At 44.7% G+C, this 24,150-nt stretch overlaps 1 protein-coding gene across 11 annotated transcripts in view; it reads right to left on the bottom strand.

The window, feature by feature from the left end:
• The window catches only part of FYN (FYN proto-oncogene, Src family tyrosine kinase), a 125,335-nt gene extending 101,386 nt beyond the window's left edge, over positions 1-23,949 (bottom strand). For 10 of the 11 annotated variants that reach the window (XM_085541824.1, XM_085541827.1, XM_085541826.1 and 7 more), the window contains exon 1: positions 23,721-23,949. The gene's annotated coding sequence lies outside the window, so the exon portion shown is untranslated. Of the gene's footprint in view, positions 1-8,282; positions 8,405-23,720 lie in introns of those variants that run through there. The other variant, XM_085541821.1, reaches the window with a different exon arrangement.
• Between the last annotated feature and the right edge of the window lie 201 nt (positions 23,950-24,150).

Below are 24,150 nucleotides of genomic sequence, written 5' to 3'. Positions count from 1 at the left end.
TTCTCTTTCAGAATGTGGGGGTCTGGCAATTTTGACCTGATTTTGCCATTCCATGAGAGCTGTCAATCTGAATAGTCTGATGAAAGGAATTTCAGCTGAAGCCCTTTCCATCTTTTCTACTTCTTAGAACTTATTCTGCAGCGCTTCAGAGACTGCCAAGGCATCCCTGTGTTGCTGTCCTGTGAAATACAGTGCAGACACAGATTCTTCTTAGGATTTCAGAAATAATTAAAGGCAAGATACAACAAAGGAAGTGCAGAAGAAAGAAAAACGTGACAGAAGGGACACGAATCCATTATAAACCAATATCTGCACATTTAAGTTTGTTCAACAGATCTTTTTCTATGGTATACGCTTATCTTAGCTACAAAGTTAATTTGACTGAATAACCCCGGGGGGATCCTTTATTCCCAGTAAGCAGTGTGGGCAAAGTTGATCCATTCTGTTTCAGAATCGCTACATTTCAATGCCCTTCTAGAACTGAAAGTCATTCTATTCTTTTTCAAAATTGTGGTGGGGATAATGGCTGATTAAAATGAATACAACTTCTGTGGTTTGCTGAAGGAAGTTTTCTATTTGATGGGATGGAGTTTACAACCACTGCTTCAGCTGTTCATTATCCGTAGCAGTTTCTTGTTTATTTATGGAAAAACTAAAAGACGACAACAGAACTAACCAAATAAAAGAGAAAGAAAAGGAAGGCAGATGACCTCATCAGGAGGAACTGTTCCTGCCTGAAGGAGGTCTGAAGCTGGTCACTGTGGTCCCAAAGGGCACTGAAGTAGTGGGCTGAGTACCTGCACTAGCCAGTCAGTGGTTAGAAAGTGTCCTCAACACTTGAGGGCTCAGTCAAGGTGGCATTTAGGCATGAAATCAAGCATTGCACAGCCTGCTGGAGCTCCCTTGCAATATCTTTTCCCACCAATAACACATTTGCCTGATAAGGTGGCAGTGCTGCCTTGACAGCTGAGCTCCGGGACTTCTGCATCCTCAGTGCAGAAGGGGGAACCCACAGCAGGTCCCCTTTCCCCCTCATAGCATACTTGCAAGGCAAAACTGCTTGGAGGAGTCGCCCACATCTCCCAACAGAGGTATGACAAGCATTGGCCCCCCACCCATCTCCCCCAGAGCAGAAAGTTTCCTCCTCAGCACTTTAATTATCACAAGTGAAAACAATGAGGGTAATGCTAGGTTGGAGACAGAGTAATTCCTGCACAGATACCGCATAATGATGAAATATATTAACATAAGCATGTATTATTTATGGAAATGCATAACTTATCACCACTACTCTCTAGAGCATTTACTGTTTCCAGAGTAAGGGAAATGCTCATGAGGCAAGAGCAGTTTGTCATTTTATCAACAGCTCCCAAACCTCCAAAAATACTTGTTAACTATATCCATAAAAATTATAGACCACAGCCATGTTTGCCTTGTGATTACTTTAAGCTAAATAAATCTTCTCTTTGAAGCAGAAACGTTTTTTTTTAAGTTTTCACCACATTTTTGACCACAGATTTTATATATAACAGTACAGATTTAAAACTGATTATACCTCAACCAGGATCATTTCTGGAAACACCCCACTTGCCTCTTGGATGGGTTTCCATTTGATTCAATCACAGTAATTGTACAGCTCTTACAGTACTCAGAACTCCTCAAGAATACAGAGAATTGCAGAGGTTTCCATTTATAGATGAGTGAGTTCCAGAGTAGTGATCTTGCATCATCTTCAGAAAAGCCCACGTGAAGGGATGGTGCTTGACAACATTTGTCCCCCACAGAGCCATCTGTATAGGTGAAGTGCTGGTGAAGTGAGCATAGAACGTGACTTTGGGTATTGCAACCCCTCAAAGGGTGGACAAGCTAGGAGGGAGCTGGAGCACTAAAAGCAAAATAGATTTGGGCATCATCTGGAACACCAGGCACCATCACAATCACCCCATCAACAGAGAGACTGGCTTAAGTGGACATATGAGGCTCCAAGAAGACTGCTTAATGACCTTGTAGGATGGAACAGAAGATTAGGATTGTATTAACTGAGAGCTGCAAAATAAATACAGAGAAATATAACAGGAGAACAGAAATTAATGATTCCCATCTCAAATTCAGAAGGGCCACAGTAGAAGGAATATGTTTTCATGTGAGCAGTTAGCCTGTTGAGCTCACTGTCAGGAGAGAAATCAGTAGGCCTAAAACATCAGTCAGTGTCTGTACTCTATTATACATGGAACAGCATCCAGTTTTGCTGTAATGCTGGCAAGTGTTAGACGGGCTATCAAACATCATGTATACTACAGTCTAAATACAAAGAAGCTAAGAGAAGATGTATTTTTTTTTTCCTCCCTGTAGTGTTAAAAACCTTTCCTAAAGCTCTATGATGCAGTTAAGTCAGAGACAAGTTACTGGACTAGTAGTGCCACAGGTATGGGTGCAGGTGGAACAATTCTCTGGCTTTTATTTAACATGCAGAAAAAGAGAAGGCTATGGGATGAAACCAGCAGAAAAAAAAGAAATGTCCCATCTGAATTCTGACATGCAAATTTAGAATTCCAAATCTTGGAGTATAAAGCAGTAATTTACATTTGGGGCTATCTGTAGCCTTCCAACACATTGCTCTTCATTGCTTAGGAAACCTTTGCAACTGTTTAGACCTTTTGTGCTGAAGATCTATGCATCAAGCCTACGCTGAGTTTTCTGAGGAGCTGCAGCCAAAACAACCCCTTCACTTCGAAGAATGTAGCTAGGCAAAAACAAGAATCTTTTCTTAAGAGAACACAGGGCACTGAAACTCGTCCCAGTGCAAATGCTTTTCACTACCCCACTTCTGAGTACTTTGTGTGGGATCTGGACGCATCTCTTCATCTGCAGTATTTTATCCAAGGGTTCTGGTAAGCTAAGTGAAATTAAAACATCATCCTGGCCACCCTTTTGCAAACTTTTCCACTTATAATGGAGGATAAGGGAATGCGTGGCTGGGTTACTAAGTCAAGACACAGAATTAAGACTTCTCAGTCACTTGATCGGCACAAGTCCCAGCAGCACTCACAAGCACAAAACCATGGCACTGGGATATGCAATACTTCCATCTCACAGATAAAACCAACTTTAACTTATGCCCAACTGAGAGCTCTTATCAGATGAAGTTTGGAAAGAGATTTATTTGAAGGAAAAGAGAGAAATACTAAAACTTTTGTCACAGTCCACGCCATTTCTTGAGAAACTTATGCTTCCACTCATCAGGGATTTTGAAGCATTTCTATAAGATCTACTGTGTTCCACAGCATTTTGCCTTCAATTCAAGAAGGCCTATTCCTATTTAAATACAAAGAAGAATTAAATTGTGTGCTCAGCTTAGGATTAACTGGGACAGCAAATACAACACCCTAAGATAACACCTGTAACATACATAACTTATCTATACAGAACAAGCTGGCAGAGCAGTTACGTCTTTAGCAAACCAGACTCAATATTAAAAGGATTTACTTGCATACAGGAACATTTGCAGTCTCTATGCAGTTTTTCTTTGAATAGATTTAACATTTAACTAGTTCAACCACATTAATCCTGGAGCTCCAGACTCCTGGAGAAGTATTTATCATTTTTTTATTTAGAACTAAAAATGACATTTTCAGCAACAAAATAGGGAATTTCAAAGAACTGCATGCAAATTTTAAAACATCACCATCTAAATAAATACGAACACCTCCTAACTTTCTCAGAAAAGAGAGATTCATAGTGAGACTAGACTTTTCTTATTTATATCAGAATGAGTTTTAAGCTTTTGAAAGCCAGAACTTGATGTAGCTTTTTCTTAGATAGGAAAGTCTATCATTTGTGAAATGTTCAGATTGCAAAGACTAAATTGTAGCAATAATAATGAAATACTCCATTCAGAAGGAGCTCTAGACTGAAAATTCAAATGAGAAACCAACTCAGTGCAGCAACTGATAATGCAAGTTAATTAAGAAAGTTTTGAACATTTGTCCTATTTCTTCACTGTGATTTCCAGGTTCTCTAAAGAACTCCCTATTGTACCACACATCACAGTACGAGGCACAGCAAATGATGCCCTTCATCTCCTTCATTTGGTACTTACAATTTAAACATTTATCTTGAGTTAAAGGAATAGAGAAATGGAGTGAAAGAAATGTGTTTTCCTGTTAGCCTTTCTCTGTGATGGGCAGGTGGGTTTTTGTAGGACAGCTCCTTCTCCAACTATATCCCATTCCCCACCACTATCTCCAGTGACCCTCCCCTTGACTGCAGTCTGCTTCCTTCCAAAACACCCCAACGTACCCTAAAAGCAAAACACTCCTGAATGCTAATCCAAGAGAAAAAAATGAAGTGACTGAGAACAAATAAGAGAGCTCCAAGCCTTGGCATCTCACACTCTAAGCCAGTTGAAATTACACAGAAGCATTCTGCCATTTCACTGCACACATTCTGCTGGGAGGGCACTGGCAGACAGCAAGGCTGTTTCCCACTCTGAAGACCCACAAAATAATAAATACCAAAAGTCATTCTGCCAGTTACAGTAAGCACATTAGGTACAGCCCCAGAACAGCACCTGCTATGTACAATGCCATGCTTCCCTCCCTGTGCCCAAGCCCCCATTTTCCCACAGCCAGCAGAGATGGAGGCCACAAAGTGGGTTGCTCTGGTTGTGATGCTCCATGGGCCTGTTGCCATCTCTCTCCCAAGTCTGGCCATAAAGAACTGGTACAGCAGCCTGAGCATGCCTCATCCTCAGGCACTCCTCTGCCTCCCATGTTTCTTCCCTTATACTTCACCAAAGCACCCAGATGGCATCCAGAGGTCCCTTCCCACATCAGCTACCCTGTGATTCTATGATTCCTACAACCACACCTCCCCACCCCTTGTACCAAGCTGTTCCAGACTCAGGTTGGTTCAGCATTTCCCATCTCAGCATCATCACCCTCATCCTGGAAGCTTCATGCATTCCCTTTACACAAATAAGTGCACCCTACTCAGCCTTGCACTCAAAGACACTATCCCACTCCTGGGGAGTAGACCGGATTAAGCAGAAATGCTCTGCACCTCCACAGCCCAGATAGGATCAAGTTGTTTTTTTTTTCTAGTGTGACTTTTCCCCTCAACACAAATCAAGTCAGCATGGTTCTCATGTCCCTTCATTCCCTGACCTCTCCAACACAACAGCTGGCGGATGTTGCAGTGACTTTCCTGAGTGGAAACACCGATACCACAGGCCAGGGTGTTGGTGGGGGAGAGGGCAAGGAGAAACACAAGCAGATTGATTTTTATTTTTTTTTAAATATGATTATTAATCTATCTTTTTGATCCTTGAAAATTATTTGGAAATAATCCAGATACAGCATTTTTTCCTATAGACTACAGTGGTGTTTTGCAAGCGAGATTTTCTTTGCAGCAAGACTGAAACCGCAACTGCATCAAACTCACAGGTAGAATGAAAGAGGTTTGAATTGAACAGCAGATGGCAGAAAAAAACAATTATTAAAGAAGAAAAGACCCAAAATTCTATGAGCATCTATAATCTTTTCATAAGTTTTATCACGGTACAGATGCTTCAGTCACATATGTATTACTGTAATACTGCTTAAAAGCAACTTTCTTAGACCTTATGAAACACAGTGCACTTGCATTAGATTTTTACTAAATATTTTTTCCTATCATGTGGCATTTTAATTAAAAAGTGGCTCCACAAGGAACCACAAATTGATCACAGCATCTCCACAGCAAACACTGCTACAATAAAGCAAATTTTTCAAAGCAAAACCAGCATACTAACAGTGTTAAATAAAAACAAGCAAGACGATAGAATAAGACCCAAAGTACACATGGTCCATTTGGGCAAAGTTTCCTACAGCTGGAGGTAGAGAAGTTTCATGACGTGCTAACAGCTGCGTTGGCCAGAGGGAGAAGTTATTTTGCCTTCTGCCCAGAAAGAAACAGAGAGAAGAGGAAATGGCAGAAGGCAGATAATCTCTACTTTATACTGACGAACAAAATGACAATGGAAAAGACCACTGTCCTCGGGATTCCTCAGGAAATCAGTCACAGGAAGTAGTTGTTTGAAATTAGTAAGTTAAGCGTGAGCTGCATTTCAGAGCTTGTGTTCTGAAACACAATCAAGTTTTTGTTAAAGCTATAACTACAAGTAGCATCACATTCTGTAGAATCTTTATGTGTATATATGTGTGTGTATATATATATATATATAATCTACAAGTATTGAAGTCCAGATGTACTACAAACCTGTTTGATATGCACACATGCTGTTATGACCTGGTTTACTTTGCAGTATTCAGCCAATGGAAGACAACATCTCACAGATATTTGACCAGCTTTATTATTATTATTATTGCTCTTGTTGTTTAACGAAGGAAAAACAGAACCACATGTCTAAGTTCACTGTACCATTTTCTCAGAGCACAATATAGACATCTTCCCACCTCTTTTGACATGTCATCAGCACCATGACAGGGACAGGCAATATTGGCACTGAATCAGCTATTGTTAATACAAAAATGTCAATAAGCACATGACAAAGGTGGTGGTTGTGTTTCCCTCCCCCCCCATCCCCCTTTAGACTCCTTGAAGTGCTCCAAGTGTCAAAATACTTCTGACCAAGGACTTCAGGGGATTTTTCGATTTTGTATTATAAATCATAAGCAGATTATACAAGCACACCAGGGATTATATGAATCAAATGCTATTTTGGAGGTTTAAAAATATTTTTACTTCAAATAAAAGTCAATCACCAAACAAGATCTCCTCTCCCCATCTTTTCCCTTCCCCCCACCACCCTCATCTTTTCAACAATGAGGAGGTAGGAACAAAAAACAAGGAGAAAAAGTTACTCTTCCTCCCAGTAACTAAAATAACTTTTCAAAATGCTATTAAATAATTTATCAAGTCCATCATCTCTAGTTCAGAAATCATCATGAAACACAAAAACTGAATTCTTAGGAAGGCAGAGAACTTAACTTTTCCTTTTTACTCCTATTGATAAAATTTGGCTGGCTGCAACATTACCAGAGCTATTCAGCAACTGTCTTTATGTGCTATATTTCTTCATACTGTCAGTACTAATGACCAATAAAATAAAATAAAATCAGTTCACATTCTGCAAGAGGCTTCATTTACAAACACTTCACTTAGCAAATAAAAACTGTATTTAGCTGCTTCCTTGCATGTCTTCTGTGCATTCTACGATCCCTGCTTAACAGCACAAGCGCACTTCACAATGTCCAATTACCCCCAGTGCAGGCACTGCAGATATTTATATATTTCCATGAAGTCTTCTGCTGAGAGTCAGAAAGGGATGATGGCTTGATGAGACGTGCTTTGACACACAGGGGCACCTCCAAACAGTTTTCAGTAAAGTTTAAATATAACTGGCAAAAGAGAAGATACGCTAGCTTATGAAATTGTGAGCATTCTGCAATGAAAGGAGGGAAATAAGATCACAGGGCTGGAGCTCTTTGCAGGATTACATGAAAAAGGGTGCTGATGGTTAATTAAGATTGTGCTGAGAAGCACCAAAAATCAAGTTCTCAATTTCCCCAACACCTTTCAAGTATAATTAGGCTTAAAATAAAGCAGAGTAACTGTGCTGCCATATATGGGCTGCTTGTTTATGTTCTGACTGCTTTGTGTTACCTGTAAAGGACACTAGGATTTAATATGTATCAATTAAAGAGTTGTTTTACATTCTTTATAACTGCAGAGTTCTTCACACCAAGACCAGACCCCCAACAATTAGTGTTAAAATAAAGTATCACTGGGCACTGAAACCCACTTGCTGAGAGTCAGATGGTTAAAAAACAGAAGTCTTAAGGTCACACAGGGCCCCAGATCTCTTCTCTCAACAACACAACTTCTCTAACCCACTCCAGTGCCCCATAAAACTAACATGTTCCCACCACAAGCAACAAAGAGGCGAGGAGCCCACAGACACCCACCACCGTAACAGCACCAAATTTCCATCCTGTGCTTTGTCTGCCCAGTTTTGCGCTCACACAAAGGCTGGTTTGTCATCTTAGCCACAAACACTGTGTGCGGCAGCAAATGAGCATGGTTCACATGCTCAGACTTGCAGCATAAGCCAGCAGAGACTTCTGTGTGGCAAGGCTCTGGGCAAACGTGAGCAATACCAGGTCGAACTCCCCGGCTCTACCCCCCTGCACCTCATCAGAGGTTTGTATCCAAAGAACAGCTACGCCTCTTTGCATGACAGAAATGCCATGGCAATAAACAATAAAATGGTGTGCACAAACCCAGCACTCTCTGGAGATGCTCCTGGCTTTCCTCCACTTGCCCCTCACTTCACGCTGAGGCAGCTCTTCCCTGCAGAGCACGCTGAGAGGTTTCCACATGAGTACAGTCTCCCTCAGTGCCTAAAATGACTGGTGCTTATTCAGTGTGGTCATTTAATACTCTTTTTTTTTGGGGGGGGCATTCACAGACTGCTATTCCCAGCCTGCTCAGAACACAAAACGAGTTTTACTCATGGGTCCCTGCATAGCTCAGCACTAGAGTTTTTCCTCACAAAGCGTGCCTTTTTTTCCCCCCTTCACATCATCCTAAGACACCAGAAGCATTATTGGCACTTTATGACAGGAACTGACAGCAAGAAGATAAATTCAAAAGTGTCCTTTATTTAGGTGCCCAATTGGAGACAAATGAGGCCTGACTATTCAGTACACTTGGAGCAATGAGCCCATTGACTCCATTTGCAGTTGCATGTGCTCAACACTCCTCCAGTCACCCTGTAGTCTATCAGCATGGGTGCACAAGGAAAATCAGTCATTTTTTCATAACCATGTCCTGAAACAGATTTTGTTTCCTGGATGTCGAGCAGATCCCTCTCCTTCCCCCTCCCACAGAACTCCCCACCTCCTTCACAAAGCACCTCCCAGTTCCTGCAGCTGCCCTTCTACAGAAACTCATCTATCTTCTGATCCAAGCTGGGTCTGGAGCAATCTGATGGGGGAAGCAAGGACCCCGACAGGAAAAGAGTATGGTGTGGTCACACCATACAAACACACTGTCATGCACACAACACTGCAAGCACTTCTGCACCCCTGACTTAAGAAAAATAATCATGGAAATGTTCTTTGAAATGATGCTATTTTAAGACTGCTAAAAGCAAACTAACCTTTTCCATCCCCAGGATTGTTCATCACATGAGCGCCTGTGATTAATCAGCAGGCTGATGCACAATCTCTCCTGTTTAAGCTCAGGGAGAAATTGAAAACGTCATGCTGCTTTCATCTCTGTGCTAGCCAGTGGCCCATGGTTATGAATTCAGCACTACATTTATTGACAGATTTCATGGGTTGCTCCTACCAGCAAAAGGAAAGAAACCCTCAAATCTACAGTTCAATCAAAGGCACTTGCAGAGCCTGGGGAAAAAACAGAAGGAGCTCAGCAGGTGAAGGTTTCTCTGCCCCATCTCACCACAGTTTGTTTACTCCTCTCCTCTCCTCTCCTCTCCTCTCCTCTCCTCTCCTCTCCTCTCCTCTCCTCTCCTCTCCTCTCCTCTCCTCTCCTCTCCTCTCCTCTCCTCTCCTCTCCTCTCCTCTCCTCTCCTCTCCTCTCCAGCATCATACTGCTTCTCAGGAATCAGCACAACCATCGTCTCTTCCCCCAGGGGATCCCAGCAGACAAACTAAGACTGCTCACTCAACCTACAGGGAAGGCTTTTCCATGATGTGGCCTAGGCACAAGGGCTAGAGAAATCAGCTAAGTTAATAAAGAAGGGAAAGAATGGGTAGTGCTAGCAGCCTTGAAGGAAAGAAAAGGCTGTCACAAGGATACAGGCTTTACACAGAGTAGCAGGGTATGCTACTAGCATAAGCAACATTGACAGGAATAACAGACAAGCTTTCAGGGGCTGTGCCCTTTCAACCTTTCCATTTCTCCACGTTCCCTGAACAGAGATGTTCTGCACAAACAAAGCAACAAGCTGGATGCTAGAAACTGCTTTTCAAATACTGATATGCAGAAGAGAGCAGGAGTACACATCGGAGATGTCCATTCCTGGAGCTCTTTGAGACATGGTAAGCTATGAGTGGTCAACAATGATCAATGACTTAAGATCCCTTAAGATCCTTTCCCTGTCCGAAGCTTCCAGCATGCCATCTTCAGTAAAATAAGATGCAAAAAAGCTCGCTTTGCACCCTCCCACTCTAATTTCAACATGCTTGGGTGCTTTGTGGTTTAAGATGCAGCCTGAGTCAATGTCGACTTAAACACATGCATGTTATGGCAGTACTGGGTACAGACACTGAGAAGAGCCAAGTGAGATACTTGGTAGAGGTTATGGGCAGGCACCCCTCCTGCTTGAGCTCCCATTGCTGCACACTGCTCATGCACATGCTCTGACATCAGACAGAAAGTTTTGCATGTGTTTGTGGGTGGATGGAAGACAGGCACCTTTGCTGCTCTTGAAAATGCAGAACAAACAGGAAAGAACAGAAGCCTGATGACTCCAGAGGAAAGGGCTGACCGTGGTCAAAACTGCCAGATTAAGAGACAGAGTGAAACCTCAGCCTGAAAACAGAAAGGAAAAGCTTTTCCTTTCCTCTGTCTCCTGCCCCAGCTCCCTCCTATGCTAAGCATCACCCATAATTATCATTGAAATCAGGCAGGGATGCCCTGTAAGGGTCCAGGAAGACTTCCTGGAAGGAATGAAAGAGAAATGAAACCTGTCTTTTAAGGATGTTAAAAATCTCTCTTCCTAGGACAAAGAGATAGCAAATTACTTTGACATATTCTGCCTATTAACCACATGAATTTCAACTTAGTAAGACATTATTTCTGGTTACACACAAGCCAACCAATTTTCCGACAGACTTCAGTAGAAACATTACTCAGACACAGATGCCTTCAATTCCCATCACTAAAATGCTGCAGCCGGCTGGTAGAGCAAGCTGCTGAGGGTGCTGGGTATGCCTAAAAGGCAAACCGGTTATCAGCTTTTGAAACCCTTCATTGAGCATCACCAGCTGAAGCAGCTTTTGGCTTTGTCTGGTTGTGTTTAAAAATAAAAATAAAAAAATAATAACAGTAAAAACAAAACAAAAAACCCTTCACCTACTCTATAAAAGACGGACAAAGATGTCCAGTGACAAAAATTCTGCCTTTAAAAAATCTGTTTCTTCAGAAATAGGGGGTCACTGCATTTAAAAAGCAATTTGCAATCCTTGGGCCAATGAAGCTTTGCTACCTACAGATGTGTCCCTTCCCTGTCCCTCACTACCTGGCCCCCTGGGATCCCTCAGCCTTCTTTCTCATTTACTCTTTCCTCCCACATCTCCTGACATCCTAATAAAGAGAGAAAATTGCCTTGGCCAATCAAGCAAAACCTTTCTGACCAGGTAAGGTGCTGGAACAGGCTGCCCAGAGAGGTTGTGGATGCCCCGTCCCTGGAGGTGTTCAAGGCCAGGTTGGATGGAGCCCTGGGCAGCCTGGTCTAGTATTAGATATGGAGGTTGGTGGCCATGCATGTGGCAGGGGGGTTGGAGCTTGATGATCCTTGAGGTCCCTTCCAACCCAAGCCATTCTATGATTCTGTGTACTGATAGCCTGGCATCCAAATGCTCCAAGCCCAACAGCCCCTTGAGGAAGAGACCTCCTCTGCTTACCTGCTCCTCCTAGAACAACCAATTGTGAAAACAGCCTGCTACTGCCTAGAAAACCTGCTCCAAGGGGTCAAAAGGCAATTCTGCAATATAAAGTCAACTGTAATGCATGGTCTCACACTACAGCATGAGGGTTGGGAAACTGCCGGTTAGCAGTTCCTCATCAAACATAAGGTAAGGAAAAAGCTTCAGGAGATGCAATAATTGGTTCACAGGTGCTAAAAAGTAGTTCTTGACAAGACCAACACTGGGAAATCAGTACAAAAATCAGAGGAAACAAAGAGCCAACTCAAAACATCAGTCAAGACGTGATTGGACTTAGAAGCAAAAACTATGAAGCCTCATTTCAAGTAGAAAACCACTATAGGTTTGTCAGAGAATAAAAAGTCCTCAGATAATGGGAAAAAAAAAAAAAAAATCAAACTCATATCTATAGCATTAAAGGAATATTTCTGACATTTTTGTTCATATGCGTTTCATGCAGTCAGTAGGTGTACTTGACGAGAGCAAGGTTGGCTGCTCTGGAAGAGGTACGCAACTTGAGAAAGGTGTGGCACCGGGAAGGAGAGAGTCTGGAGAACTTGTCTGCTAGGGTAGTGCTGACATCGCTATAACAATTGCAAAACAGAGGAGAGAAAGCAGTTTTAAATTACTTATTCCTTCTAAACAGTGCATCAGGATGGCCTCAAGTGCCTCACCCTGAGTAACGCACCAACTCTCGCCGCTCCTTTTATAGAGACCATTGCTTTGGTTTATTTATTTTTTATCTTTTTTTTCCAAAGAGATTAAAAATTATATACAAAGAAGCTAGCGTTGGAAACATCTGCCAACATTAACAGAAGAAGACCGGGAATATCTTTAGATCAGCCTCTTTTACACCAGTTGGCGTACCAGCAGTTTCCCAACAGCATATATTAGCTGTAGATCAACTCTAACAACTCATCTTGCAGACAGAGCAGTGAAAATACATATATTAGGCATATATGAACAGCACCTGAGTCACACTGGGTAAACCTAGCTCCAACGTGATTTGAATATCTCAGACTTAATTGCAAGGTGTTAACACAAGTACAAACACATTTACTGCAGAGGAAAATACAGTGGTGTTTGAGATCCTCAATGGCAGCTCCCCCCACCCATCAGCTGCCCCTGAGCCACGTTCCCTGCAGCATTCCCAGCTACAACCTTGGGAAGTTCCCAGCTCCAGCCTGTCCTCCCTCTCGTCCAAAGCCACTGAAATATTCAAACGCTCGGGGTTGGTAGCACTAGGTTCCAGGCCTGCCGTCACCCAAGGTGAGTGTTTGGAGACAAGACGTAGGAGACTGAAGGTGCTGGCATTATCTAGAGAAGGTATTACCCTCCTATGCTTGGTGCTGTTCCCTGTCTCTGGGAGTTTCTACCAAAATAGTATAATTTATACTCATCAAAGAAGGACATCTTGTGACTTCTCCAGTTTGCTAACAATAAATTATTTTGCATAACCTATTTAAACAAATATTAACTACAAGCTGATATACATCCCCCTCATCTTCCCACTAAAGCTATTTTACTCAAGCTGCCACTGAACACCAGAAAGCTCCTGAGCTTTTCATGTGAATTAAGTCAAAATTGGAACTAAAATCTGAAATTCCTTAAACTCTCAGCATTCTCCCCCACAGGAGCTTTATGGATGGCACAAAGCTGCCCTAATTTCTAACTGAAAGCGAGCAAATAAACACAAGTGGCTTTTCAGTTCTGGAAGGAGCAGACACCTTCCAGAGACAGCCAGCCCTACCTGAGAAGCCACCAAGATCACAAAGCCATCCTCCAGTACTGCCCATGGGTTCTGGGGAGCAACCATGTTTCTGAGGGGTTCAGGAGGAGCCAATTATTAAAGCCAGCAGGCAAAACTCTACATTTCATCATATCGGAGGGACCAGTTTGGTAGTGAGCCTCAGTTTGATGTATGGCTACCTCACACTGTTACTCTGCTGCACAAGGATGTCCAGCTATCCTGAATGAGCAATTGCAAGTAGAGTTCATTTCCATACCAAAAAGGGCATCTTAGTCATCTCTGAGTTCGATTCAATGTAACCTACAGTGACAACTATACAGATCAGAAACACACAGCTAATTCTCTGGGGAGGGGCAAAAAATAATCTGCCTTTTTATTTCATAATTGCTGTGAGTATAAGCAGTTTTGAGGCATTAAGATCAGAGCAGTCTGAGTGACTATTAGCTCAAGGATAAACAGCTTGTTGGTGTGGGAAACCAGGCAGTCTAAGGTTAGGAAAGAAAGGTGAGTGATGGGGAAGACTGAGGTGAACCGGTACAGGGACAGATTGCTGTAAGCAAGTAAAGAGTATAAAGACCTTTGAAACAGAATCACAGAACAGTTTGGGTAGGAAGGGGCCCAACCAGCCCCCAATCCCCTGCTATGAGCAGGGCTGCCACCCCCCAGCTCAGCTGCCCAGGGCCCCATCCAACCTGGCTTTGAACACCTGCAGGGATGGGGCACACAGCTTCTCCAGGCAGCTGTGCCAGTGCCTCACCACTCATAATGAATTCCACCTGAGCTTTAACATAAACTTCCCCTCTTTTAGTTTACTACCCTTCTCCCTTGTCCTATCACTACTACATGCCCCTTTGTAAAAAGCCCTTCTTCATATTCTCTGTAGGCCTCTTTAGGTGCTGAAGGCCACTGCAAGGGCTTCCCAGCACCTTCTCTTCTTGAGACTGAACAAGCCCAGATCCCTCAACCTGTCTTCATAAAACAGGCGCTCCAACTCTCTGATCACCTTTGTGGCCCTCCTCTGGACTCATGTTAACAAGTTCATGTCTTATGCAGGGGGTTCACCTGCTACAGTCAGTGCTATGGAGCTAGCAAGAATACCCAAGGAAAATATCACAGTAATGGCAACACCAAGAATAGAAAGGGAGACATTGAAAGAAGTTCCATGATGGAGAAACATATTAAAGAATAACAAAAATAAGTCTGTCAATTTCCTTCCCTCGTCCACCTCCCCAGCTCACACTTCACTACTGCTGAGTCTTTTTGTACTCTCTGGGTTTCTATGGCTCCTTTTCCAGTTGTCCCAGGATGCTGGGCCAGTCCACATGGCACAGCAAGCGTCCAGCCCACCCATCTTTCACTACCCTCCCAGTCAGTGGACCTCCATTCCTCCATCAGCAGGCCACAAACTGAAGTAACAGCAACTGTAGGATAAATCCCACGCACATGAGTTTGGTAGTGGTCGTGGGTTTCACTGGCATTCCTATTGCTCTACATTGTTTTTTTGTTTGTTTGCTTTTTTTCCTCTGAGTAAAAGCACATTTAAGTACATTAAGATGACGACACCTTCAAAAACCAGAGACTGGTAGTGACAGGTTCTTCAGTCACCAGTAACAATGCAACAAGCAATGCTCAAATCCCAAGAGCCCAGTGGGAAGAAGGCCCTCCTGGGTGTACCACAATCTTAAGCAGGTGTGATTGGGCCCCAGCTCTCATAAGGCCCTCATCAGGTGGCACATCTGCTCTTCTAGGACTCATATTTGTTACTGAACATTAAAGCAGGTAGCTTGGCTAATAGGAAAGGTACTGCCAGGAAAGAAAAACACGAATACACATAATGTGTCAGTTTGAACGTATTGTTTACAATGCACTTTCCTTGCTGCTTTACTAAACCAATTGCTGTGATACCATCTCATTGCTTCAGGTTATACTGTTGCATGCAGCGTGAAAGTCTAGTGCAAAACCTCACTACAGGGAAATGGAAAACATTACAGTCCTGAGTATGTAAACAGTGGTTGGGTTATCTGCTTCATTTCACTCGAGCAAAGCCCTGTCTTGGTTCCAGCTCCCTCTGAGGTGACAAGAAGCCTGCAAGCAATAGTGGTATGGCTCCCCTGCAAGGGAGAGATGACAGCAGCTGAAAATTTGGCTCAGAATAATCCATGTAGTTCACCAGCAGGTGGAAGCAGTAGTTATTCCCCTGTATACAGCGGTCGTGAGATCTCATCTGGAGTGTCCAATCTGGTTTCAGTACGCTGGGAAGAGAAAGGTTGACACACTGCAGCAAGTCCAGTAGATAGCATCATTTGATGTATAATAAGAGATAGAGAGAGTTGAGTATGTGCAGTTTGAAAAAAGAAGGCTGTGGGGTGGGGAGCACCTCCCTGCAGACTGCTGGCGGGTGGAGGAGGAGAAATGGCTGGATTCTTCTTGGAAGCACAAGTGAAATGAAAAGTGCAGCAGAATCAAATGGCAGGGAGGAGAACTGATGCTGGATAGTAAAGAAAATTACATTCATAGTGAGGGGATCACATGCTTGAACACAGTGGCCAGAGGCTGTGCGACCCCCATCCTCAGAAGCACCCGAAACCCAACTGTATGAGGCCCCAACTTGTACGTAAGGTCCAGCTTTTAGGTTAGCGCTGTTCTGTGAAGGGAGATGATTTCCAGAGATCCCCTCAAACCTCAGTTCTTTTGCAATTAAATTTTAAAAGGAAGAATTGCTCTTCTCAGACAATCTAGAAGCACTATTAAAAAGTAGCTTTAAAAGGGAAGTCTGTTAGCTCTAAAGAGAGCTCAGATACAGGAAGAAATCATTACAGTATGATTGCAAGAAGAGAAAAACAACAAAAAAGTAGTAATTCCAGGTGATTGTATGTTCAGAGCATAAGAGTCTAAAGCTACACACTTGTCATGGTGTACGCAGGTTAGCAAGTTCCCATACCAACAATCACGAAGCAAATCTACATGGTGCGGTTTGACTAACACGTTCAAGATATTTTCTCAGAAGTTATAACTCAGTGGCAACAAACTGACAATTAAGGAAAAAAAAAATATTATTGCAGTACCTTATTAGCAAATACAGGTGCAATTTCACTTGTAGAGTTGTTTTTACCTGCACTCTATTAACATCTGTGATATTTCCCTTTTGTTAACTCGTTCTTCCAACAGTCAGTTCAGTGCAACTGAACTCTTTTGGAAGAGTTTCTCTTTTGGAAGAAGCTGTTAACAGCTAAGAAATCCATGGAAATGTAACAACACACTTTAAATCTGAAACAGCAAGCATTCTAAATCAGGTTACTTTGAAAAGCCCTCATTCATAAGATGAGGAGTCCCACATCACTCTGCTGCTCTGATAGCAGTATGATTGGAATGGCTACTTCAGACTTTCTTACAAGGAAAACCAAACCCAAAACACACACACACAAACCCCACACCCAAGCAACACAAAAGACAGCAAAACCCCAAAAGGAACCTTTCCAAAAAACAACCACTGCTTACAATTGCAGCACCATGTCATTTTAAAGCCTGTGGGTAGCTGGTGTAGATGGAGCTCCCTAGGAATATAATCACTCTTCTTCAGTGGGGCAGATAACATATAAAAAAAGAACAGAGAAGTGATTTTTCAAAAAGCTAGTCTTTTTGGATAGTCTTCCATACTGGGAAAGTTGACATTCATCCACTAATACACTATTCCAGGTCATGTCTACTTTTCTGATGGTCAAAACAGTAAAGCTCAGCCCCAGTGCACACTGTGCAGACACAGTGACAATAAATACCAATAAATCTCTGCCCTGGATGTGGAGCAGGCATGTCAGAATGATTCTCCTCCTGGACTGCTGGGGATATCCCAACTCCTCCCAATGAGAAATTCTGTTCAGCACCGCACAGTGCTGTGGAGGTGCATTCAACCTGACCCAAGGGTGCACAAAGAAAGCGTTGCTTTTCTGATCCACCCTCCACACTCAAGCTCCAGACCATTCTCAGCACTGTCCTGCTGCGCCACATCGAATCCAAGAGGACAACCACTGGTTTTAGCAAAGGCACACACTTGCATGGCAAATCATTAAGAGCTGACCACAAAAACAAAATTTTGCCAGCTTGTTTAACATCGATAGTCACACAGTCAGCTTCATACAGCAGAATTCATTCTTCTGCATGGGAGAGAAAAACAAAACAAAAAAGCCCAAACCAACAGACAAGCAACAACATCTCAACCAGCCTAACCTGACAACAGTCCAAATTAACACTTGCTGAAAACACGCCAAAGCAAAGACAAGGTCACCTCACCCTTGAAGAAATCACTGAATCACACTGATGCCAGAGGAAGCCTGCAACTAAAAAAAGCCTGGAGAAGAAAAAAATGGTTTTTAACCTTTTCCAGGAGTGGCAGCAAATTGCTCTGAATATCAAGCATCGGGCAGTGCAAACCCATCAATGCTGTCACTGTTTCACCTACAATGACTGAGCAGGAAGAAGAGGTACACAGCCTTCCTTATGCACTTCGTCCCCAGCCGTATTTGTTCAATTTTGGCAACCCTGCTTGGACATTAGGACAACAAGTTCTGCAGTTTTTAAGCATGTCAGCAACGCTGCCCTAAGCAAGAAAGACGGTAAATGCTTGTCTGGTACCACTCCCAATAAACACAATGCAATTTTTGACCTTGGGATGTAAAAGACATTTCCTTTACAATGTTGCATCACCTAGCAACATTTGGGTTCATTGCATTTCCTACAAAAGGGAAACTTTTAGGGAGGTGGACAACGAGAAACCAAAGCCAAGGCTATGCATGTTTCTGAGAGCATGCTGACTATGACACTGAGAGTTAAACCCAGTTCTTCAATTTGCAGCTTCACTACACTGACCTTACGCGAATTACAGGCTGATGAGAAAAATCAAAATCCAGTTGATGTTTTCCCTCACTGGTCCCAAAGTATCAGGTCTTGTGAACAGAAGGTCACCAATCATTCAAAGACACCTGGAAAATATACTTGAAACGAAAGGACTGCGTAGTCAGCTGAAGCTCTAAGTGAAAATTAGGAATGGTACCAGAGAGTGGGCAATTGAAAGGCTTGTTTAAATAGTCTTACCCCATCCTGAAAGTAGAATCAGCAAAATGAATATAAAAATTGGATCTCTCTTATAGAAAGCACTAATTCAAGAGCTGCCTGGAATGACAGCGAGCAGAAATTGTTTCATCTATCACTTACTTCACCCCCAGACTCCAGAAAGAATTGTAGGAGTTTTCATTTACTTTCTAGGAAGGCAGAGAGGTGACAGAACCGGCATTTTTGCTGGTCTGTAGAGAAAAGTCTTATTGAAGTTAGGAGAGGTCTAGAAACCAAGCAAGAAGTCATTACTTTCTCCATTTAAAAAAAGCCAGACAAAACACCATTAACCTCACCACCAAAAATAAATACAGATCGTTTATATATAGTTTAAGACATAAAAGCCCGAGATTTGACTCAGAAAACGGAGGTTTTCATTCCAAGATGTACAGCAGCATTTTTCCTGGAAAAATGCATCACTCCTTCCTAGCAAGAGGCTGCCCATATAGAAAAACCCAGCCACAGTAACAAATACTCCTCATTTTAATGGCGATGGAGCTACTTTCTCTTAGCCCTGATGATGAAGCAGCAGGTTATAGGATTCACCTGCAAATGGGGCTTTCATCTGGTCTGATGCTAAGGCATAAGGTATGGAATGAAGTTCATGGAATCACAGAATGGCCTGGGTTGAAAAGGACCACAAAGATCATCTAGTTTCAACCCTCCTGCCATGTGCAGGGTCACCAACCACCAGACCAGGCTGCTCAGAGCCACGTCCAGCCTTGATTATCCTAGGAGGAGGAAAAAAGAAAAAACACAGTATCTATATGAGGAAGCGATACAAACCCAGAAGTTTAAAAGTAGCAGGCAAGTTTCTGCTGTAAATTTTTGTGGCAGTTAAGGCAGCCCTGAGAGTCGCAGGATGTTGGTTGATACAGAGATAGCTACAGATCTCACTAAGGCAACCATGAAAGTCTGCACAAGAGCAACAAGAGGTCTGTGAATGCTGCTGCAGGCCGGGAGCTGCACACCACTACCAGAAGCCAAGAAAGGGATGGCACGATGGTCCAAAGTCATGCCATGAAGACTTCCCTGCTGCCTCTTTTCTAAGAGCTGCATCTACAAATCAAAGAACAAAGCCACACAATGTGTTCTTCTACTTACCAGAAGGGGGGTTTGCAAGGTATCCACAAACACATTAAATGAGCTTCAAATGAATGTTGAAGCCTCATCAGTCGTTTTTAAAGAAGTGAACTACTAAAATAATGGAAGGATACTGGTCAATACCAGATACAGTCATCATCATCCAGCCATTAGACTTCTCGCAAAGCAGAAAAGTTGTGTGCTTTCTTAAAAGGGTATTAATATTACTTTTCACTGTCATACCCTGCTTATCTTCTCTGCTTAGTACCTACCAAAATGACTCCTGACAAGGTGAGCACTATCTGGCAATAATACTTTCATCCTATACACCAAAAAGCCACAAAAATGAAGCGATCAAAATATACACACAGAGGGGCAACCTCCTGTGCTCCCACCAAATCACTGTCACATCAAGTTGCCCTATGTAGCTCATTACATGACACCGTGTTGAAATGTGGAGAACACCAACTCATTTGTGCTAATCCAGGCTACTGGCTCACTCAAGTAGGATTTATTACTCACAGATGCTCTACAAAATTACAGTGTAGAACAACTAGAAACCTCCACAGGCACAAGACTTCCTGGAATTGGTAGAGGCTGAGCTAGAAAACCTGGGGTAGCTTCTTACCCCACCGTAGAAGAACTGTTCAGGTTGGAATGTTTTTGGTACCAAAAAGAAGCTGTATTTTGGGAAGCAAGATTCACTTTTTATCACCCCCTCTACTGAAAAGCTTTCTACACTCGAGTCATCTGATTGGATTCAACCAGTACTGCAAGGCTGGCTTTCAGATGGCTTTTTGAAGTGAAAAAATATTCACATGAATGCATGGTATATGAAGAGCAGAACTGGCGAGGAAAAGCCTGATGGTCATTTTCTGCAAGGATATTTAGTTCTACCAACATCTAAAAGCTCCATAATTGTTAATGATTTTAAAGGTAATTGGAATCTTCAATAAAATGTCAAATTGTCGCAGGTTTATTTTACCTCAAGTAGATCCACATACTTGGAGTTGTAAGCTTTTATTTCAGATCCACATACTTGGAGTTGTAAGCCTTTATTTCAACTCCGAACAGTCGGAAGCAAGACACGGTGGCATGGTTTTGGTTGACTGGAAGTCATTTTATTTCTTCATTTCCTTCAGTGAAAGTAATGATATTGTTGGGTTTTGTCTCAGCTCCAAGTGAAGGAAAGTTCTGAAAATTCTGTACAAGATGTCATTGTTTTCCCGCAGCCAGTAGTAGGGAGAACAACGGGGCACTTCTCCTCAGCTGCACATCTCTTTGGGGCCAAGTTGGTCTCTGACATCATGGCCTGAGGACATCTCCCACAGATGGGCTCAGCTTTACCATTCTCAGGCCGAGAGCCTGCTTCCCTCCAGGAGCATTTCTCAGAGGCACTCAAACAATGTTTGTGGTGGCCTGGACGGCACCTCCTCGGCACAGAGCTGAGAGCACAATGCTCAGCACTGCAGAGCCAGCACCTATGTCCCTTGCACAGGGCTTGCAAATGCCCTTGCAGTGCAGCTCATGATACTCCATGCTGAAGCACATGAATCCTTTTGTGGCTTTCACTCGAAGTGAATTGCTGACTTGCACTATACAGATCTGTAGGCCTTTTGTCACCAAAGGAGTCTCTAATTGCCAGATTTCAATGAGACTGCTCGGGTGAATTAGATTTGTCTGGTTAAAGTCCTGTCTTGGGAGTAATGGGTTGAAATTACTTGTGAGGAGGCTTGTGTGGGAGCTGCAGGGGTAGCAAGGGGGTAAAGAGTCATTCATTTTCTTCCTCTGGAAGACAGCCACTTTGCCAGCACACACTGTCAAGGCAGACCTGCCCATAGAGCAAATTACAAAGCGTTGGCCATGTCAGAAATGAACTCCATCATTACACATTCAAATATCACCCAGACTGACTCGAGCAGATCTGTACCATACAAGTTTGGATCAAATATTAATGTGCACCTGAGAGAGGGTGTGACTAAGGGAGAACACACGTGTACAGCACCTTTTCTACCTCTGCTATGAGAAGGCAGCAAAGTGAGTATTACTGGCTAAGTAGCAGAAGGAGGCATCAAAGGGCGAACTGCTTCAAGTCTTCTTCAATGTAACAATATGACACTGTAGATGCACCAGATCATGTGTTGTGGAGACGGGACAGTTTTCACCTGTCCCACCACAGTTTTATCACAGCAGAAATACACAGCAGACCATCTGATGTCTGGATGGGTATATTCAGCTAAGCAGCTATTCAGAAGCCCTTCCCATATAGAACTGTACCCGTGCATTATTAGATAGTGTTATTCAGGCAAATCCTGTAGCACCTCAGAAGGAAGTCAGAAGTAACTAGTAACTCCTCAGCAATGCCTTCATTTACTCAAATGAAACAGAAATTTGTCAATGGGTCCAAACTTCTAAAGATCCTTAAAACAAAAACAGCTAGTGAACAACTTTCCTGTACCATCTTCATCATTTCTGCCTTACAGCAGAGACCACATCCACACGCCAGAACTGTTTATCACACACTGTGACAGGTATTTAGCCCTCATCAAAACAACTCCTAGAGAAGGCTTTGCACTGAACTGGATATTTCATGCCACTACACCTTCTGCCAGCAGGTAGCTGGAACAACATGCCTGAAGCACAAACCACAAAACACCAAAACCAGCAGCTTACCATTAGACAACCTCAGCTGAGAAATTCTTACTTTTGCCAAAGATGAGCCACTCAGATGAGGCACCCAGCTATTAGAGGTAGAAAAGAAGCAGGCCTGCAGGCAAACCCTGTAAGAATCAGCCAAAAGTTTCAATGAAAGAAAGGAAGCCTGCCACCAACAACCAGCAGCATACAGGTCTTAAAGGAATTAATGTAACTTTCATCAGTTTCAGCTCCGTGAAGAAAAAAAAGGATCACGAAGGAACCACCGTCCCCCCTCACTGCCCTAAGATTCTTAAGAAACTGCAAAAAGCCACAGAGCTGCTGACATTCGTTGCATGTTACCAGTTACCTGAGCATAGACAGCAGCACACTGACTGCTGTCACTGGGGGGCAAGGGAATCTTCTTCCATTATATAGACACCGACCATATGCTCAATCCAAAAAGCGACCGACGAGCAACTTCCCACCCCCACGCAGTTCCCCAGTGGGTCAAGCTACGGTTGAAGCCGCTATCACCAACTAGGAGGGATGTTTCCTTCTCTCCCAGCTCCGATATTTTCCTTTGTTCACTCCAGAACTTTGCCTGACGCCTGTCACACAGCGAGGGAGTGGCAGCCGGCCCGCAGCCACCAGCCGGGCACGGGGAGGCCGGCGGGAGCCGCAGGGTGAGCGCAGGGCCGGACACCGAGCCACGCACGGCTCCTGCCCACCGCTCCACTTCGCCGGGTCTGAAGCCAGCAGCGTCCCTACGTCTGACTGTTCGGGGAGATGAGACAGCGAGAACGCTTCCTCTACGACATAGAAATAGCAGATTCTCACCTTTTTTTTTCTTTGCTTTTTTTTTATTATTATTTTCTCTCTCTCTCTGAGCTGCGGTCACGGGCGGTCAGGACAGCACGGCAAAACAACCGGGGCCGCCACACGCGCGTGGGGAGGAGACGCGGGGAAGCGCTGCAGGGCAGCGGCGGGGCTGCAGCCAGGCGGGATGCGGGAGCGGCGCACGGAGCAGCCCGGCCCGGTCCCGCACGCACGGGGATGCCTCCCGCGCGCCCGCCACTCGCACCGCGGCCGCGCGACGGGCGGAGGACGGCGGGGGCGGCTGCCATCCTCCCCCGGCACCGCCTCACCGCCGCCCCCCGCGCCGGGCCCGGCAGCGGCAGGAGCAGGAGCAGGGGCACGGCGGGTCCCCGCGATGTCGGGGTGGGGGGAACCGCCGCCATCCCCCGCCCCCGGCGTTCCGCAGCCCTGAAAGGGCTCTTTGTGGCCGGCCGAGCCCCTGCACGGCGCACGGGGGGGGGCGAGGAGGTGCAGACGGGTCCCGGTAACCGTGCGGGAGCCCCACAGCAACCCCGCCGCCCGGCTGCACAAAGGAAGCGACCGCGCAGCGGCATCCCCCCCCCCGCATCCCCGCATCCCCGCCTCCCCCGGGCGGTGTCTCGGCCCCGCGGTACCTGTGCGGCGCAGCGCGGGGCCGGCTCTCACATCTCCTCGCCTCTCTCGCCGGTGGCCCCTCCGCTGCGCACCGCGGGCGGGCACAGCCCAGCAGGGCGCGGGGCTGCCACGGGCGCTGCCTCCGATCCGTCCGCGCTCACTGCGCTGCGCTGCGCACCCCGCGCGGCTGCTGACAGATGGCGCAACCGCAGCGCAGCGCCGCCACCGCTCCGAGCCGCCGCCGCTGCCTCCCCCCGCCCTCCAGCCCGCCGCGCCCCACCGCGGGGGCGGACCCAGATTGACGGCGCCGTCGGCCCGTGGCGGAGCGCGGAAGGCAGCCGGGGCAGCTCTGATTAGATGGCGGAGAAGGGAGGCGGGGAGAGAGGGGCAGCGCCTCAGCCGCCGCTCGGCGGGGCGGGGAGGGCAGCGCCGCCATCGCCCCCCGGCTCG

Source organism: Coturnix japonica, chromosome 3, assembly GCF_054131305.1.
Source record: "Coturnix japonica strain WE chromosome 3, WE-NBRP24, whole genome shotgun sequence".
NCBI lineage: Eukaryota > Metazoa > Chordata > Aves > Galliformes > Phasianidae > Coturnix > Coturnix japonica.
This window is presented reverse-complemented; position numbering and strand designations above follow the sequence as displayed.